The sequence below is a fragment of the Triturus cristatus genome, chromosome 6 (assembly GCF_964204655.1).
Source record: "Triturus cristatus chromosome 6, aTriCri1.1, whole genome shotgun sequence".
NCBI lineage: Eukaryota > Metazoa > Chordata > Amphibia > Caudata > Salamandridae > Triturus > Triturus cristatus.
Window position 1 is genome coordinate 523,147,774 of NC_140589.1, and position 14,337 is coordinate 523,162,110.

A 14,337-nucleotide genomic window follows, 5' to 3' on the forward strand; every position below is an offset into this window, starting at 1 on the left:
TCCATGGTCTGTGTGTATGCCATCACAGTCTCACTGTTGCTCTTCATGGTGTGTCTTGCTTCTAGTGCCCATCCTGCCTGACCTCCATGGCTATCTTGCTGCTCCTGCCCTGCCCCCTTGCCCCCAGCCCTCTGTTTACATGTGCAGACCCCTACTCCCTCCCTCCTGGCTTGTCTGTTCCATTGTAATGCCCCTGATCCGCCCCTACTGCCCTTTATGGTCTGTTATGCTGCAGCTTTCTCTCCTGTCTTTCCATTATGGTCAGCTAGCTACCATTGCCTCTTGCCCCTCTGTTCTCCGTTGTCCATGTGCATGGTCCTGTCCCCTCCCTCTTGCTTTCTATGGATTGTTGTGCTGCACTCCCGTCCCGCATGCCCTGTGTGGTGTATTGTGCTGCTGCAAACCCTGATGCCTGCCCTGCAGGGTCAGTTTGGTGCACCTCTCCATGTCCCTCCTGTCCTCTGTTATCCGAGTCCATGTCCCTACCCCATTTCCTTCCATGATCCAATGTACCATACTTGCGAACATATCGAGCTTGGTAAGATGGAGAGTTTGAAAAAAAACTGGGGTATTGATTTTCCCCTTTGAGTTACATTGAAAAAGAGGAGATTGTAGACAGGAGACAGATCAAATAAAGCCCATTTGAGCTTAAAAACATTGGACGTTTCCTGGCTGAATCGGGTCTGTTGGCATGTATGGTAGTACTACCATTGCCTCTTCCTTCTGCCCACAATGGTCTATTACTTTGCCACAGCCTCTCTTGCAAGTCCTGTATTGTTGGTTTGTTGCCCCTGCCCCCCTTTCCACTGCCCTCCATAGTCTGTTGTGCTGCCACGGCCCTTCCTGCCTGCTCAGTGTGGTTAAATTGTTACCTTTGCACCCTCCTACCTGCCTTCAATTTTCAGAGTCCGTGCCCCTGGCCTCTGCCTCTCAACAGTATCCTAATGAAAAACTAGATTGCTAACATTCTATATTTATTACAAAAGTGTGGAACGCCTGACGTCATCTTGATGTAATCAAAACTGTAATACCTAGAGCATTTCCTTTAGAAATTACATATATGAGAGGGTCTTATTGGCATCAAAATTATGGTTAGTGCTCTAAAAGACTAAAATAAGGACATATTTTCTGAGTTTTCAAATAGCGACAAAGCACTTTTAAATTATTTGTTATCTTTATGTTTTTTTATCCAGTTGACCACTTGATTAAAGGTTGCACTTAGGGGAGAGGATGTGGTGTTACTTCCAGAACTGCAGACTTTGCAACTGGGGAACCAGGTTGGAGTTTCTGCTTCAGCTCGACATTCTGTGATTCTGGTCAAATCACTTACAGCCTCATGCATCAAGCCAAAATCCAGTCGGTAAAATACCGATTCTTTATTAGCTCCCGGTAGCGAGTCCCAAATACCCAATCCCAATGCATCAACCCAAAACGTGAGCAAATAACGAATCGCTAAATAAATATCCGCTAACATACCGAATCGGTAATACCAAAAATGCTAAGTTACCGAATCGCTAAATACCGAATTAGCAGTTACCGAAATCACTATTAGCTCCCGGAAAGTGCCAATAGCAAATAACGAATCGCACCCCAATGCAACAAAACTCGCTAATAACGAAAATCCCAAAAATCGCTATTTTGCAAGAGCTAAATAAGGGGTATCAAAAACTGGAGGTAAAGTTACAAAAAAAAAAAAGATAATGCAAAAAACTTCTCTACATGTGCAAATGATTGAGGCAATCACTAAACCCTTAAATGTGGCCCAGGAGACCCTGTTGGCTCCCACAAAATGGCTGCCCTCTATGTGCTTGCAAGGAGGATGCGGATCAATGCAGCAGGACAGCGCAGGAGAAGGGTCCAGGAGCGAGTTTTCAGACTGCGCATAACCTTGCTCGGGCAGAATGAGGACGAGGTGTACCAGAAGTATCGCCTCAATCGCACTATGATCATGCGCCTGATTGCAGACCTGGAACCATTACTGCAGCACCAGACACACCGGACAAATGCAATCCCTGCGCACGTTCAGGTCCTATGCAGCCTGCACCTACTGGCCTCAGGGAGTTTCCAGGGGGTAATTGCGGTGGCCGGAGGTGTTTCGCAAAGCGCACTGTCACGCTTCTTCAAGAAATTCCTAGATGCCATGCTGACAATGCTCCACACACACATCAGCTTCCCCACAACCCCACAGCAGTTGGACCGCACCAAACAGGCTTTCTACCAGGTGGCACAATTCCCACATGTGATTGGATGCATCGACTGCACGCATATCCCCATATGTCCTCCCGCAGCAAATGAGTCATACCACTCGATCAACGTGCAGGTTGTGTGCGATGCCAATAACATCATAACGGACCTAGTGGCACAATTCCCAGGGAGCACACACGACTCATACATCTTCCGCAACAGTGGAATGCACAGGCGACTAATCAACGGAGAATTTGGAGAGGGACTCCTGCTAGGTACGTAGAAATACGCTTCCCCACACCAACACCACACATGTATGTACATCACCAATGCTAAGTCTATGCTTCTATATTCTAGGTGACAGTGCCTACGCCCTGCGTGAATACATACTCACCCCATACTTAAATCCAGCAACCCCGCAGGAACATCGCTACAACGCTGCACACATCAGCACGAGGAATGTGATAGAGAGGACTTTTGGGATTCTCAAGAGCCGCTTCCGAATCCTCCACAAGACTGGCGGCGCCATGCTATACCAACCTGAAACATGCTGTCGGATAATTGCAGTATGTGCAATGCTGCACAATATTGTCACCAGAAGGGGGATACCCATAGAGGTGGACAGGGATGACGACCACCGGGCTGACCAACCACCCGCCCAACAACGACAGGCACACATCCCAAACACAGCAGAGGGCGATAGGAGGCAGACATACATAATGCAAAATCATTTTTGAAACATGGGAAAATGAGAAATTACAAGTTGGTTTGGGGTGCAACTGTTTAATGCACAGTAGCACTGAGGATTGTGCAACAAAACTAGCATTGTAAATCATGCTCCAATTGCATTATTGTAAATAAAAGGTGCCTTAAAGTCACGCCTGTGCATACACAGTGATTGGATGGCCATGGTTGCCCCACCATGGTCCTGCATGCATGTCCAACTGTCTAGTGGCGCTTCCCACGTACCCCAAGCCTCCGCTCAGGTGTATCCAATGCCTCACCACGGCCTGTCCCCGTGGAGGCACGCGAACTGCGGCGCCTGGTGCTGGCCTCTGCCAGTGACACGCTGCTGACACTGGAGGCAGCCTCACTTGTGTCATCCCCTCCCAATGCAGCAGCACTGCATGTGCTGCTCTGAAGGTGTTCCACAGCAGTGGTGATGTGTCCTAGTGACTTTGCGACATCCCCGCAGAAGTGCCCAAGGTCCACCTGCAGGGCGACTGAGCGGCGTGCCAACACAGCGGTGCTGTTGCTGTGCCGTGTGATGGCCTTGGTAGCGGCGGCGGAACGCAACATTTGCTGCCGGTGACTCCTCTTATGGCACTCATGGCCCTCCCTCGTGGCACGGGTGAGCTCATGTACCTCCTCCCTGAGCTGAGCATTGCCCTCTGCAAAAGCTGTGGTCATGTCCCTAACCGCCTTGCTCATGTCCGTGACTGCTGCAGTCATGGCGCGCATCTCCCTAGCAAGGCGCACGATATTGCAGCTAATGTTAGCCACATGTCGCCCCTGCATGCGCTGTGTACGCAGCATCCTCTCCTCGATTGCAGAGGTTGTTGGGACATCCTGTTCGGCTGAGGAGACGGAACTGCGACGAGCCCTGTGCCGCCGTGCGTGTCTTGCACCTCCAGGTGGTGCATCAGGTGGTGTGTATGTGCGCTGCCTGGGTGCCAATTGCGAGGTGGGTGTTTCCATCTCCTGCAAGGGCGCAACTTGGGACCTGCGCCTCTGCGCTATTGTGGCTGTAGTAGCTGCAGCCTGTTTGGCTGGTGCCCTTGCTTGTGGCGCTGGTGCTGGTGCCGTAGCTTGTGGCGCTGGTGGAGGTGCCGTAGCTTGTGGCGCTGGCGGAGGTGGTGCTGTTGGGGTGGCAGGTGTTGGCGATGCATGCGCATCCTGCGCTGTCTCCTGGTCTGACTCGACGGGTGTTTCCGAGATGATCAGCTGGCTGCTGTCGTCCGAATCCCCAGGTGATGCATCTGTGTGTGAAACAGTGCATGGTTAGTGGGATAATTACAACTACATAGTGTTGTACACATGAATGTCCCTCTGTGGTCCACTAAATGAACAGTCTCCATCCATGTTCAACTGATGTGGTGTATGGTCATTGGATTTACGCCTGTACATGCACACTGGGCTGACTAGACTACAACTCCCAAGATGCACTGGTGTCATGTGTAAAGCTGTCTGTGCCAGAGCTGCAGACACACTGAGATCGGGCTGGGGGCATGGAAATGGATTTACGCAATGCTGGGTGTGGGCACAGGCATGCATCTTACCTTGGGCACTTGTGGCTGCGCCGGACGTGTCCATCTGGGTCACCCCCACGACGGCTTCCCGCTCTATCGTCCCTTCCACAAGCTCCTCCAGGGCTGTGTTGGCTGGTGCTGTGGATGGTCCGCCTCCAGTCCTGCTCGCCTCCCGGAGCCTCTCCGCAATCCTCTCTTTGGCACGCTTCCGCAGGTCGTACCACCTTTTTTTGAGGTCGTCGATGCTGCGGGTCGTGACGCCAACTGCATTCACCCTCTCACGGATGCGCAGCCATATGCGCCGCTTCTCCTGCTCAGGCACCTTGAGGGACAGCTTGCCAAAGAGGCGGTCGTGTTTGCTGGAGACTCCCTCGATAAGGTACTCGAGCTCCCTGTCAGAAAATTTCCGCTTTCGCTTGTGTGCTGACTCTGCGCTGTATGGCACTTCCTGCGCCATGATGTGTGTGTCTTTGGATTTGCAGAGTCGGTGTGGCCTCACTCTGCACAGGCAGTCTTCCTTCCCAGCTCCTGTCTGCTCCTCTGTCGAGGCTATGTGGGTGGGGCTGCTGTATTTCCTGGTTGGTGATGTCATCTGCACGTTCCCGGAGCGACGTGGCAAATTGCGATTTCGCTATTACCGATTCGGTAATAGCTAACTCGGTATTACCGAACTCGCTATTAGCTAATTCGGTATTACCGAACTCGCTATTTGCTAATGGGAGTTTGCATGCCCCGCTATAGAGAAATCGGTAAATTTAGCGATTTTTAAGGAATCGCTAAATTTTACCGAATCTGTTGATGCATGCCATTTACCGATTCCTTAATGGTGATTCCTTATTTTTCGCTATTAAGGAATCGGTATTCGTTTGGTTGATGCATATGCCTGATAGTCTCCCCATGTCTACAACCAAAATGAATTTGTTCTTGTGTGATGTAACCAATGCTCATGTAAAGCAGTCCAATACCTGACAAGTCTGCACTATATAACACTGCAAAAACACAAAATAATAAGTGTTTTGCACACTTCTGTCATTGGGCTATATTTGGGCTACATTTGGGCTCTTTTGTCTCCGGTGGCCATCTTGGGAGATTTATTTGTTATGAAGTTTCCTAATTTCCTCATGTACTGCAGTCTCCTCAGTAGGAAATGCTTTCAGTTTTTTACTTTGATTCCATCATGAAGGTATTCAGATATGTCACACATTTGCCATAAATTCTGAAAGTTAGCACTCTAGTTGCTCATTAGATCACTGTAGTAAAACTACTGTTCACCATGGAAGTCTGCTGCTGGTATTAAAAGTGCATGTTTCAGTCTGCATGTCAGAATTTTTTAATGAAATAGAAGAGGATTTGAGAAGTCACTCAAAATGTGCCCTCATTTTCTTTATTCAGCATTAATCATAATTTCTATGGCAAAATGAACCCCCTCATTGTGTTCCTTTTTAAATTGAATGTTTTAAGTCTTACCAGTTTATTCCAATCAAGATGGCTTCAGGTGTGCCATACTTTTGTCATAATGAAGACAGTAAGCGCTCTAGTTGTTTTTAAGAACACTCTGGGACATTCTGTCATTGGGCTATACTTGGGCTACATCTGGTTGATATTTGGGCTACATTTGGGCTCTTTTGTCTCTGGTGGCCATCTTGGGAGACTTATTTGTAATGAAGTTTCCTAATTTCCGCATTTACTGCAGTCTCCTCAGTAGGAAATACTTTCAGTTTTTTACTTTGATTACATCAAGAAGGCATTCAGATGTGTCACACATTTTCCATAAATTCAGAATGTTAGCACTCTTTTTGCTCATTAGATCACTGTAGTAAAGCTACTGCTCACCGGTGAAAACTGCTGCTGGTATTGAAAGTGCATGTTTCAGTCTCTGCATGTCAGAAGTTTTTAATGAAATAGAAGAGGATTTGAGAAGTCACTCAAAATGTGCCCTAAATTTTCTTTCTGCAGCACTAATCATACTTTTTATGGAAAAATGAACCCCCTCATTGTGTTCCTTTTTAAATTAAATGTTTTAAGAGTTACCACTTTAATCCAAGCAAGATGGCTTCAGGTGTGCCATACGTTTATCATAAGTAGGACTGTTAGCGCTCTAGTTGTTCTTTGGAACACTCTGGGAAGCTGCAGTAGAACACAAAGGAATCAACTGACAGTCTCTGCCCTTGTTGGATGTACATGTTTTACTGAGAATGTCAGACTTCATTCTCACATGACTGAGAAAGATAATGTGAATTTACAGAAAATAAGCTCTCAGTTTAGCTTATAGATCACCTTCCAAACCTCTGTGGGAAAAGCATGAGAAAATATTTTTCTCTCAATCATGATATCCCAGCAGAAGGCTTTTTCACATGGTGAAATCACCTTAGAACATACCGCAATTCCTAAAATGAGTATGGTACCATCAACAAATGATTTATAATGTAACTAAAGTCTTAAAACCTTCTATTAACTGCAATGCTTTTTAATGAGGTGCTATCATGTATAGTGGTCCCAAGATGGCTGCCAACACTTCTCGGATGAAGTGCTGACAGCCAATCAGATCTCAGGATGAGATGTGTGGTTAGGCTCCGCCCACATATATATATGATTTTACTTTCGATTTTCTCAGGAACTACTGAACAGATTGACACCAGACCTGCAAAAGGCACTTCCCTGAGCTGAGGACTACCTCTCTGCCAAATTTCAAGTAATTCTGTTCAGCCATTCGGGCTGTACCTTGGACTAAAGGTCCCTATGGAAAATTGTATGGCGAAAACGTGTTTTGGGATCCCCCTTTTTTCTCAGCCCCCGCTTGACGAATCCCCCCGAGACTTTCAGGGTAGGAGCAGAGCGGAGCAGAGCGGAGCGGAGCGCCCCACCTTTTTTGAAAATTTCACGAGGATTCGTCAACCGGCGCCAAAGTTATTCCAAATAGAATGTTACGGATTTCCTATGGAAACACGGTCCTAACTATAACTATCTACTGGCGACCGCCAGTAGATAATATATATATATATATATATATATATATATTCACTGAAAAAACCATGGGTTTCACACACGTTATAGTTAGGAATTAGCATTTAAAAAACCTTAGAAATTCAATGAAAAAACCAAAGGTTTCACACATGTTATAGTTAGCTGGACATTTCACTCGTAAAAAACCATTAAAATTCCCCCGTTATAGTTAGTTCAGCTAACTATAACTCGCGCGCCCGCAATGCACTACTGATGACGTCACATATTACATCACTCATGACATGGTCAGTGACATCACTCATGACATCACTGATGAAATGCTAATTCCTAACTATAACGTGTGTGAAACCCATGGTTTTTTCAGTGAATTTGCAAGGTTTTTTAAATGCTAATTCCTAACTATAACGTGTGTGAAACCCATGGTTTTTTCAGTGAATTTGCAAGGTTTTTTAAATGCTAATTATTTTTTTTTCTTCTATTTTTTTTTACATATTTTTATTTTAATTTTCTATCCTTTTTTAAAGACTATGGTTAAATTTTTAAAATTCTACAATATGTTTTTTTTAATATATTTTATAAAATAAACAGGTAAGATTTATTAGCAATACATTTTTTCCTTTTTTTTAATTTTTTTTTTTAGTACGCGTACCGTAAGCTTACGGTAAGCGTACGGTTTACGCAATGTCCGTAATTTATCTACGCTGTTTGCGTATAGTTACGCAATTTGCGTAGCCGCGCGTACTCCGCGTGGGGCGCGTACGCGTGTACGCTACACGCGCACGTTACGCGGAAGTGTCGGGGAGTGACTGTTATGCGCATGCGCGCAAGCGTGTGTCTTTTTTACGCGCATGCGTACTTTTGCCGTAAGCGTACCTTAAGCGTACGGTAGGTCATGTGATCATGAAACACAACTTTTGATTGGTTGAAACTACTTTCAGTTCTAGAACTCTCCTACACCACACCCATTCCCCTCATTTCTGCTTGTGATCCCTTAGGAGAAGGAGCTGGGTTGTCTTTGTGATACGATGGCAGAACAGCAGAGCTCTTCTGAGAGTGAGGCTAGCAGCACTACCTTGAGGCAGAGAGCGAGGAAACAAAAGACCTCTTACGTATGGGAGTATTTTACTTTTCCAGAAGGCCAGCAAAAGGTAAATGCACCCTTAGTGACTTGCAAGCTGTGTAAGCGTGTACTTTCAAGAGGTAATCCAGACGGGAAGTATTCCTTTGGGAATCACACCATGATGAGACACCTTAAGGATGTACACAGAAGGACACATGCTCGACTTACTGAAGGTAACCCTTCAGTAAATCAACCAAGCACATCCACAGCAGCTCAGCCTGGACCATCATCTGCAGAGCCGAGTCCTTCTTCTGCAGGTCAGGTGAGCCCTTCATCTGTGGGGGGAGCATCTCCTTTTTCTGGTCCTCTGGAAATTAACCCTCGGTTTGCGAGGGTTGAAGTACGGTGCGCCCATTGTCACGATCTAATTACTTATAGGGAGACCAGTATTTCCCTAGTGAACATTAAAATAGATCAGCACACTTGTCGTACCGTCTAATATTCCCAATCTTTCTTTCCTCTGTCCCTGCATGAACACAATGGCTCTTTTAAGAGCCAACCTTACCTTTCATCTATTTTTTATATATTTTTTTAAAAACGTTTTTTTTTTTTTTTTTACCGTACGCGTACGGTACGCGTATTTTTTTTTTTTTTTTTTTTAAAAGCACTAAAAATCAATTATCACATTACAAGGTCCTTGAGAGACTACAATTAAAAACTGCAAATGTGATTGTGGAGAAGTGGAAAAAAGGGACCATGACATTATTGAATTACCATACCCACTCAAAAAAAGATTTCTTCATTTAATTTATTTTTAATTGCTTTTAAAATGGTTATAGTTTTCGAAAATTTTCTATCTCAATCTGAAAAAAAAGAAAAAAGTATTAATATTTAATAAAACATTTAATAATACAGTACACATATTTACATATTTTTCAAAAAATATTTTTGCCTTTTTTTTGCTGTTTTCAGAAAATATTGCATTTCACTATAAATTGTGAAAGCAATTGCATTCATCATTTAACAGCAGCAAAAAAAAATTAACAATCTCAAAGATTGTTTTTAAAAAAGCCCAGAATCTCTTTTTTCATAAACATAACTTTAAAGAAATGCATAATATTCTAAAAAAATCATCTAATATCTATACTTATTTCTTTAAAATACCGTCTGATATTTTTGTTTCAGAAGTATAATCACAATAATATATGTCAAATAACTCCACAATACATCTGGTTCCATTTCCTTTAGGCCAAATAGTAATTTTAAAATTCTTTTTTTGTTTAATTTCCAATGGTAATCCAATAAAAAACAAAAGTTTAAATTGTACAGATGTCACCGTTTCTCTGTAACATTTTGGTTTCCGAAAGATTAATTAATAATTAAATAAGTCCACAATAGAATTGTTTACTTTTCCGCATGGCCAAATAGTAATTTTAAAAATCTTTTTTGAAAAAATTTCCAATGGCAATCCAATAACATTCCAAAATTTAAATTGTGCAGATGTTACCGATTTTTTCTAAATTTTTGGTTTTCCAAAGTTTCCTTAAAAAATGGAAAAATTCCACATTACAATTGGTTACCTTTCCATTAGGCCAAATGATAATTTGTTAAATCTTTTTATTTGTAAATTCCAAATGGTAATCCAATAAAATGGTAAAATTGTTTTCTCCAGATGTTGTCAAATCTCTCTAAAATTTAGGTTTCAGGAAGATTAGATAGGAATTTGCTAAATCAAAAGGCAAACGTTGCTTAAAAATCAATTGGGAATCATTACACAGTGTCCAGCCTTTTTCACATTTAAGATAAACTGTGTAATGACCAGAAGTTACAGTAGGTCCATCATGGAAAATTATTGCAACTGTTACAAAAGTTTTTCCTGAAATTGATAATTGCTGTCCTGTAAACTTCTTTATTAAAGTATCCAATTTTGAACCATCAGCTCTACATCGTTGCATCATTAAAATTACATACTGTCTGTATTCCTTTAAAATTAATGTTGAAAACATGTCAGATTTACACTCACTGCATTGCATGCTATGATTAGCATCTTTAACTAATTTAGCAAAAGTGACTGTTTTACTCTCTGGCAATGTTAAATAAATAAACCTTTCAGAATCAACATTAGAGCCACATATATTATAACAGTTTTCACAACTATGTTCCCATTTATAAGAGAGACCAAATAAATTTTCAATGTTAACCCCTTCTTCTTCCAGTACCTGAAGAAAATAAATCAAGAATTCCTGTGCGTCTTGCTGTACATTTTGAGAAAACTGTGTTCGTCCTGAACATACATCTAAAACTTTTCTAATTTCAGTAGCACTTTCTATTTGAGTTTTATCATTACTCAGCTTTTCAAAAAGGAGACTCAGCACAGTACAGAATCTTTTTCCCTGATTTACTATTATCTGCTCTTGCAAACTTTCCAGATAAAATGCAACATTCAGCACTACATTAGCGTAGCAGTTGACACCAGAGCTATTTTCAAAATAACATCCTACAACCTGTTCTTCATTTTCCTTATTCTTTTTGCTTGCAATTACATCACTCCTCTTTTTTTTCCTCCTCTCTACATCTTCATTACAGATATTCTCATTTCTCCTTTTACGAGAAACTACACGTTTCTCCAACACAGGATACTGACCTAAATGAGGAGCATAGCTTCTTCTTAATCTATTATACTCCTTTACACAATTTGTATCAGCACTAACTTTTGAATCATCAAAGTCTATCATGAATAAACCTGATAATGTTTTCACTCGTGACAAAGCAACATATGCCATACCTTCTTTGAACACAGTTGAACCAATGTTCACAAATGCACAATCTACAGTCAATCCTTGAGACTTGTGAATAGTTACAGCATATGCTAGAGAAAACGGAAACTGCTTCCTACGTACATATAAGTCTTTCACAAGCATGAAACGAACTGTACAACGACAAATATCTTTAACTTCTTCTATCTGATCAAATTTTATTTTTAAACATTCAATTCCATCTTTTTTCTGATAATTAATAAAACCCACAACTCTTCCCATAGCTCCATTAACTAAACCTTTTTCAACATCCAAATTTCTCCTTAAAAATACTCTACAGTTCATGCAAACATATAGATTTTTTTCTAATCCAGCTGTTTTGGAAATCTTCTTCTCTAGTGAATCCAATTTATTTTTCAGTGTGCCTGTTAATGTGACAGTAATTCTTCCATCCTCAATTTTGTCCACTGCTTCCAATTTCCTGATATCTTCCTTTTCCAATTTCAAAAGCTCCTCATTGAATATTGAGCATTCACATAGAGTTGGCATTAAGCAGATGACACTTTTGTTTTCTGCAATGTTCTTGTATATCTTCTCTGCAACTATTTCTTCCTTTGGAAATAAATTATGTAGCAGCCGAGTCTGTAATGCTTTTTTGCCAGCTTTTGTGAGTAGTCCAATCCTGATATCTTTCAGAATACTTCCATATTCTTCATCGTTTGCTTGCCTCATATTAGTTGTAAGTTCCTTGTACTCAAAGAAGGACCAAATATTTGTAATACCGATGCTTCCCAATGACTTCTTCGTGTCTTCATGTGTCACAGTATTAAACACTGGTTGTCCTTTAACTGGAGTAAGTTGCAAAAGATCTCCAAAAACTATGACGTGTTTTCCTCCAAATAACACGTCATAGTCTGACTTCAGAATTTGCTGCATTCTTAAATGCACAAAGGCAAGCATTAAGTTTGATACCATGCTCACCTCATCAATAATGAGAACTTGCATCTTCTTCAATACTCTTGAAACTTCCAAGCATGCTTCTCCAGTTAGCTTGTTGTATTGTATTTTGTTCTCATGCTCCACTGGTAACATTAGCAAACGATGTAAAGTGATTCCTTTTATGTTATATGCTGCTAACCCAGTTGGAGCAGTAACCACACAAGACAAAGTAGAATCCGTTTTTTGCTGTAGGTAGCTTCTGATGACTTTTATTAGGAAACTTTTTCCAGTTCCAGCTTGTCCGCTTACATACATCCTGATTGGATGAAATGATGAGCATGAGCAATCTTTTTTTTCATGTAGAAATCCGTGATCAATTTTGTTTCTGATCTCTTCATGAATTTGTTGCTGCTCTTCGTTCAGTTGTCTTTCCAAATTTTGTAAGTCTATAAATTCTCCTTGAGCTTGATTCATAGCCGTTTCCACTTCATTCATGGCTATTGATGCTTCATTTTCAACGATTGGTTGTCCTAGAGGATCTTGACTGAGTGTTCCTGAACTTTGGCTGTCCTGAGAACTGTCTCTAGCTATTTCTGCTGCAAATGTAGTTTCCTGTTCAATTTCTTCATTTAACATTTGCAGATAAGTTGTGAATGTACTGCATTGTATGCTGTCTTTGCAAGCATTAAAAGAATCTTCATAGCTTTGAAATTCTCCCAGTAGTTCATCCTCTGTACGCCATGGTTTAAACAGCTGTAAAAGAGCCAAGTAGTAAAATTCCTTTTTGTCAGTAGTGTCGCAACTCAGCTTCCGGTGATTTATCAAACTTCCTTTTGTTTGCTTCACCAAACATCCTTCCTCACCAATGACTTTATATTTTCCATTGTTGATGTCTTCTGCGGCTTTCCGTGAATAAATGTAGTTCTGCAGCACTTCATAGAGACACATGTTCTCCAGATGATGACTTCTCTTTGGGTAATATGTATCCAACATGTTTGATTTCAAAATATCTGTACTTTCTGGGTCATTCTCGGCCAAATATTCAATTTCTCCAACAGATTTCAGTACCCGATTTCTCATTGCTGCAAGGCCTAAACTTGCCCAAATTATTCTTCTTGATTTCGAGTAGAGACTTGCAGAAGATAACCTATCTGAACATTCGTAGGATCCAATTTCTCGATGCGATAACATCTTCAAACTGAAACTGTACAGCTTCTTACTGACAGTTTTCTCGTGAGAAATCTCCTTCCACATTTCCTTCAATTCTGTTTTTTCTGATTTCGTAATGTAAGACGTTACATATCGAGCAACAGCAATGGAATTGTCAGCTACATACTGTATATCCATGTTAGCGTTCCACATGGATAAAATCACTGGGTTGTAGTCATTTATATTTTTTGATTCTTCTTTTCTTTTAAGGTTGTAGGTATTCTTAGGTGATTTTCTTGTGATAGTATGTCTCACAGATGACATAAAACTGTTAACTATTCCATTTGAAAGAACAGGTCTAGGAAATCCAAATCGACATTTAGTGTAGTATTTATCTTTGCTCTTGTATTTCCGTCGACAGTATTTTCCACACCGATGACTTTGGAAACGTAAAACTTGCTCCTTTAACTTTTTCTCTTCTGTGCTTTTTGGTATAGCACATGTTGCATATTCTTCAATGTAAGATAACACTGCTTCATCAGTATCTGTTCCAAACTTTGGGGCATCCTTGATCCACAACAGCATATGAATATGAGGAGCACCTCTTGCCTGGTACTCTTTTCTCCAAAAGAAATCCACTACTTCTCCTAGAGGTGGATTTTTTTTATTGCAGATGAAGGACATCATAGCCTCAAATCTATGATTGAAATATCTGCAAACATTAACCGGATCCAATGAGCACAGTTCTCCTGCTGTCTTGTATTCAATGTTTTTAATGTTTGAATTTGCCTCTCGTAGAAAATCCAGTAAATCATCCCAAGCGTACTCGGCACAGCTTAGGGTAAGGAACCATGTTGGAGTTCCTAAATTCCGTAACATGCATTTTAATTCACCATGGCGTCGGTACCAATATTCATTTGTCCCACGCTGACAAGCCATCAGATTGATCAGTTGTGTTTCCAAATGATCATCTCGGTGCTGCACTTTCTCCATAAAATCCTTAGCAGACACATTTTGTAAATGTACTCCACTTTTT